Raw genomic sequence first — 6,407 nt, forward strand, 5'->3', positions numbered from 1 at the left:
ACCAATAAGGTGTTTACACGTCATTTTTATTTCAATAATTAACGTATCGCAACGCAACGGTTGCTGCCATATACAGTATTTTATACATTATCATATTCTTTAAGTGTATATTCTTCGCATGTATTTTTTATAAATTTTAATGTAATTTGCTAATTTTTTAATACTTTTGTATTTACAAGTGTTAATAATTTATTAAATACAAAATTATTTTATATTATTTTATCTTCATCAATTAATATTATCATATTATTTTAATTTCTAATATTAAACGTGATTAAGTGTTCAGATCACTTTTTTACGTTTTTCATCTTAACTATCTTTCTCACATGCTTTTCATTCATATGGTTTCTTACTTCTCGTTTTCAGTCTTTAAAAATTGATTTTACTGTGGTTTTCATTTCATTTTTGTTTTTCGTCACTGAAATTAACTCTGTTAAAAAACTCTATTAAGTCAAGGTCATTTAATACATATGTATAATTTTATACTAAAAAGGTAATAAAATACACTCCCCAAAACATATTTATTTATTTAATTATAGTAATAAAATATAATATACTATATGATTGTTTATGGTTCTTTTATAAAATTTCAGTATTCAATGCGTTCAACACCTCTGTTACTGTCACGGGGTGTAAATAGCAATATCTTTCCAATTTGATCAACTTTTTCCGATAGTCTTTATTTCATTCTTTTTTTTTCTGTCATACCTCCTTCCCTTCTTCTTCCTGCACAATTCTACACAGGTATGTGTGCATGTTAGCATTTTTATTGTGAATTTGATATCATTTTTAATAAGTTAATAAGAAAAAAAAAACTCACCTTTATAAAAATTGTATGTTTACCATAAGGGTGGTACCTGATTGGTTTGAGCTTGGCTCCAAAGGTCAAAAGTATTAGGAGGTCCCATGTTAAAATTCAAGGAGGAATAAAAATGTCATTGTAGTCACGGAGGTTCAAATACGGTGACTCTGAGCTATCTGCAAAACATGCGGTCGCCTTGGGATTAATTAGTTGGCCCGTATAACGGGTTGGATATCCAGGTTAACAAAAAAATTGTATGTTTGATAATATATGTTTATGTATCTTCAACGCAACATATAAAGACAAACAATATAAGTATAAACAAAATATTTAAAATCGAATAGCGTAAAAAAATTAAGTTGATGAGATATGATAGTTTGAAATGGAAGAGAGGGTGAGAAAGAGCAACGATATAGATGGAGTTAGAAAATAATAAATAAATAAATAATAGCTAGAAAAAGGAAAAAACAAATGCGGCTTAACAGTGGGGAATTTTTTTTTTCCAATTAATTTGGATAGTGTATTTAGAAAAAGGAAAATCATCAAAATAGCCGGTTTATACGTAATGTATTAACAAAATAGTCACTTTTCAACGTGTTTTCATAAAATAACCACCAGGATCACCCTCGGGGGGCGATTTGACCATATGGGGGCGATTTGACCAAAAAAGTACGGAAAGGGGTCCCCACATGTATCAGATTTGGGAGACAAAAATCAAATATTTATCTGAAAGATGTGGATCGTTCACAACAGTTGTAAGACATACATCTTTGCTCGTCATACTTGGTTGTAGAAGATGCTAATATTGAACCGTTGGTTCAAATATTCCATGATTTTTTTTCCACGGTACACTCTCCTACAATCCTTCAAACTCCCTGCCAATATATGACCAAAAACCTTTTTATTCGCATTGCAGTGGTTTGGGTGGAGTTGGAACCTTGAACAAGTGTGTTCGTCATGTAATTTCCAAACCTGAAACATGCTAGTACCATCGATAGAAACCACCATTAAACGCAAATCATAGTCCTAAGAGGAGTGACACACCGCCTCATAGCGGTGTTTGGTTGATTATTTAAGCTTTATCTGAAAGTTTTCATAAACGTATTTTAATCCCAATGCGAGTTTCAATGCCTCCTTCGAGTCAAAGATTTGGAGAACTTTTACATGAGATGTAGGCTGGTAGGAAATGTTTCCATGTCTAGGTCTGATAACAAGGACTGGGCAAGGTTTTGGGTCGAGCATACTCCAAAAACTATTCCTTACCGAATGGATTTTCTTCATCATCTGAGTTATCGTATTCGGGTATATTCAAAATTTATGTTGCAACTGAAACGTCTTCATCCATATTTAGCTCCCACAATGGTTTTGACTGTTTTGGAGACTGGATCAGGAACAGGTTGGAAGACCATTTTGGAGACTGACTGGTTCAGATCTTGAACAAAATACCTATCATGATCAACAGGATTTATTGGTTCAAAATTATCAGCCATTTGTGAATCAGGTTCATTGACTATGGCAGCACCATGTTGATTGATTCCGGGAACATTGTAGGTATGAGCGTCATTACTACTGGGGAAGAAACTATTTAGTTGATTGAATCTGACAGTAAAATATGGATTTCCTTCACTACTAACAGGGAAGAAATAATCTGATTCATTGATTTCGATAGAACCATATGGATTTCCACCACTACCATTGGCATAAAAAGTACCTGTTTGTTTGATTATAGAAGAATTGTATGAGTTTGCACCACTACCGTTGGGGGAAAAACATACTTGATTGAGGGATTATGACACTTGACGGATTTCCACCATAACCACCATCGTCGACAACAAAGAGTGTCAAAATTTCCGATAAACTTTGATGAACAAAGTTTTGGAATATCACCACATCGTCGCCATCGCTTAACTCTATTAACTTTTGACTGGAACTGGAATTATTTTTATGAAATAACCTAAAAGGACTATGTAAACTTAATTTTATGTAAATTTAATTTTTTGCAACACGTTTAACCAAACCAGAATGTGTTATTGGCGAAGACAAATGTAATATACGTGTGGGGGCTGTTAACGACATATACTGTATGGCACCATTTATCGTCTGGAATGAACCGCCACTTTGAACATATACGGAACCATTATCACTTTGATATGATTTCATATTTGTGTTTAAGGGTTAAGGTTTATTATGGTAGATTGTTGACAGGCCTGTATTCACACACCCACAGACTTACAACCAGGTCCAACAAGAAGTATACAATTAGTCCCAATATGGTTTTTCAAGCAATAAAGTGGTACAAATATCAGATATCATCCACATGGATTGTAATAAAAATTCAGTAAAAGTAATATTAAATAAATGATTTTAGAAGGCGAATTTGAAGACTTTGATTTGATATGAGCTAACAAAAATAAAAATTAACAGGAAATACCAGATAATAAAAGCAAGTCAGGGTGTAAGACTTAGGGTGCGACGTAAATATTATTTACAATAGACCAATGTTGTCAAAATGCTATAGCATGAGACTATGCTGACAAATTGCTACGACATGCAATTAGTAACAACTATTTTCACCATTTATTTTGAAGGTATTTCTCTCTGACTTCACCATTGCACTGATATTATAACTTTCAACTCATATCTCTATGAGGTATCTGGACCAGTGATTAGGGCTGTAAACGAACCAAACGTTCAGCGAACCGTTCGTGAACCGTTCGACGGGAAGTTCGTTTATGTTCGTTTATTTAATAAATGAACGAACATGAACAAAAAAAATTGTTCGTTTAGTTAAACGAACGAACATGAACAAGAGGCTCGTTCGTTCATTTATGTTCATGAACGTTCGTTCATTTATGTTCGTGAATGTTCGTTCGTTTATGTTCGTTTAAGTTCGTTTATGTTCGTTTATGTTCGTTTAAGTTCGTTTATGTTCGTTTATGTTCGTTTAAGTTCGTTTATGTATTAATTTTAATATCTAATTTTTATTTATTTAGTTTGAATTCAAATTTTAAAATCTTTTTAAGTATTGGGCTTTTAAGAGGGTGTTCTTTTGTTTATGTTCATTTAGGCATGTTCGTTTATGTTTATTTAGGCATGTTCGTTTACGTTCTTTTATGTTCGTTTATGTTCGTTAGGCCTGTTCGTTTATGTTCGTTCGTTTACGTTCGTTTAACTTGTTAACGAACGAACATAAACGAACACGAACACATCGGATTTCTAAACGAACGAACACGAACACAATTATTTTCGTTCGTTTATCGTTCGTGTTCGTTCGTTTGTTCGGTTAAGTTAAACGAACGAACACGAACAAGCCTCCGTTCGTGTTCGTTCGGTTCGTTTACAGCCCTACCAGTGATAGTGATAAATGGTGTCCTCAAAATATATGGATAAACAAATCTCTTTGTTAAAAATCACTCTTTCAAGTGGATTCTCATATCATTCAAGTTGACGTGTTCTGAGTGGCTCATCTATGAGTCCATTCCACTTTAACACTTCAAAGTGATCAACATGTCGAGAATTAACAATTTAGAAAATACAGATAACAAATCCCTTTGTTAGCAACTCTCTCAAGTCTACTTCTCATATCATCCAAATTGACATGCAATCAATGACTCAGCTTGGAGTTTATGGCACTTTAACACTTTTCAGTGATCAACTTGTTAAGAAGTATCATTGGTTTTATAAGACTTGAAATGAAATAATGAAACATTGTTATTACATAAAATGGTCTATCTTATTTTGAATTTACTGACAAATGTTAATTAATTAAAAATGTTCTGTAGGTAAATTTAATCATTTTTTTACTTCTTTTTATTTACTGATGGAATTTAATTAATTAAATTATATCGCTAATCCGTCAGATAAAAAAACTTAAATAAAATTAGTTATACTGTTCTCAAACTCTACGACATTCAAACCACTAACCACCTCGTGTCGCCCCATCTTTGTTCGCTCTTTATCATCACCCATCAATGTTGTTGGCCTTTCCCATCGATCTCCCTCTTTTTGATCTATTCTTTTTTGTTTTTCGATTCTCATTTTTTTATCATGTGTTCCATTAAAAAGAAGAATCAAAAGACAAAATAAAAAGCATACCAAAAGAGGGAGATCGATAGTAGGAGCCAACAGACACAATAAGTGGTATGGAGAACAACGGAGGCAGGCAAGGGGAAACGATACCGTAGGGTGTATACAGTTGATTCTACAGGTACCATGGGCATGCATGTTGGGGCTTTGAAATGAATGTAAGTATTATTTTTTTTTTTTGTTATATTTGTTTAATTTTATAGATCTAAATACTTTTTAGTTCAAAAAATGTTTAGAGACTTAATCGTTCAAAATCAATGTTCATTGGGTTTTTTTGAAAATTTTCCATTATTTTATCATATTAACCAGTTGTATAGGTCATAAGGATGTATGTAACATGTTTTAGAAAGTCGAAGGAGTTATTTAACATCTTTTGGAATGTCCAATGACTTATTTGTTCCAAAAAATTGTTCAATGACTTAATCATTCCAAACACGAAAGTTCATTGAGTTTTTTTAGACTTTTCTCAAAATAAAATGCAGAGTGTGAAATTACATAAGTATGATGCTGGTGAAAAGTCTGATTCATTAAGCCAACCTCAACGTGACTGCATATTAAAAAATAAAAATTAATAAATTATTTTTTAATTGCATTTTTGCATGGAAATGATGGTTAGTTATAAGAAGCGAACTCGAATGCATTTTCTAATTTCTAGAAGGTAAATATGCATGGTTCAGACTTATCTATAGTCGTCTCTTGCAGTCGTATATAAATAATTAATCGAGGCAAATACACAAAATCCTCCTACTCATGCCATGCCGTTTCAAAGAGACACAAAAGTTAGATATGACTCCGACGAGGATTTTCTAGATATTTACGGCAGTCGGAGTGATGATGCTGGCGGCTGTTTTGGTGGTGGTCGTCGTCGTTATTTCAAATTCGAACCTTTTGATGTCTATGAAAACCATAATCCCAACTGTGGTGGTGGTGGTGGTGGTGGTGGTGGTAGCGGTGGTGGTGGCGGTGGCGGTGGCGAAGAAGGTTATCAGCGACGACGAAGACGATGGTGGAAGAAAATTTGGCCGAGGTTGACCCGTTGGAGAATTTTTGGTTGAAGAAAATTGCGATAAACATGGTGTGGTTTCAATTGTTTCTATTCCACCAATAAGGTGTTTACACATCATTTTTATTTCAATAGTTAACGCAACGCAACCGGTTGCTGCTATATACACTTATACATTATCATATTCTTTAAGTACATATTCTTTGTATGTATTTTTTATAAATTAGAATGGTGTTCTGGCAATGTAGTAAGATACATCTCAATTTTAATGTTTTATTTTATTCTTTGTCTCTGTCGATCTTATAATACGATTTTACGTGTTTTTAAGAAAGCAATAATGATTTTATTTTTGAATAAAATATGAATTTGAAGATATCATAAAATTTTGAAAAAATATATATCGATGTTAATATCAAATCAACTATTTAAAAGTTATGTAATTTCTTTAATTTATTTATTTTTATTATAATTTAATTTAAGTTTAATAATGAAATAATTTATTTTTGGTTTAATAAT

This window comes from Cynara cardunculus (assembly GCF_001531365.2).
Source record: "Cynara cardunculus var. scolymus isolate 2C chromosome LG 7, CcrdV1, whole genome shotgun sequence".
NCBI lineage: Eukaryota > Viridiplantae > Streptophyta > Magnoliopsida > Asterales > Asteraceae > Cynara > Cynara cardunculus.